Here is a 460-nt window from a genome sequence, read left to right as displayed (position 1 = left end):
CGTAACTTCACTGCACTGTTGACTGGAGTCTTCCTGGGCAGGGGAGAAATAAAGTTCAGAGTGCTTCCGTTTTTCATCCTGAAGTCAGCTTTTCCTGTTTGAGTGCTACCTTTGCACTTGGCTCTGATATGGTGCTTGATTCTTGCTTTATTTACCCATATCAAACTTTGGTGTGTGTATAATAGCTGGTAGTTTGATCCTGGCTGGGTATCTTTGTTGATTTAGGAATATCATTATCCTCATCCTTTTCTTCATCTTCTTTACTATAATAGAAATTTAATGTACAAAGATCTTGGGGAAATTATATAAATATTTGTAGAGTATAAATTCCAAATAATAAATGGTGCTGGAAAAATTGGCTTAATACCTGCCAAAAACTGAAAATAGACCCAAGCCTATCACCATGCACCAAACTCAAGTCAAAATGGTTCACAGATCTCAATATTAAACCAGAAACACT

This window comes from Chinchilla lanigera, unplaced genomic scaffold (genome assembly GCF_000276665.1).
Source record: "Chinchilla lanigera isolate Chin_1 unplaced genomic scaffold, ChiLan1.0 scaffold00098, whole genome shotgun sequence".
NCBI classification, from domain to species: Eukaryota; Metazoa; Chordata; class Mammalia; order Rodentia; family Chinchillidae; genus Chinchilla; species Chinchilla lanigera.
The sequence above is the reverse complement of the archived record's forward strand: the minus strand, read 5'-3'. Positions refer to the sequence as shown.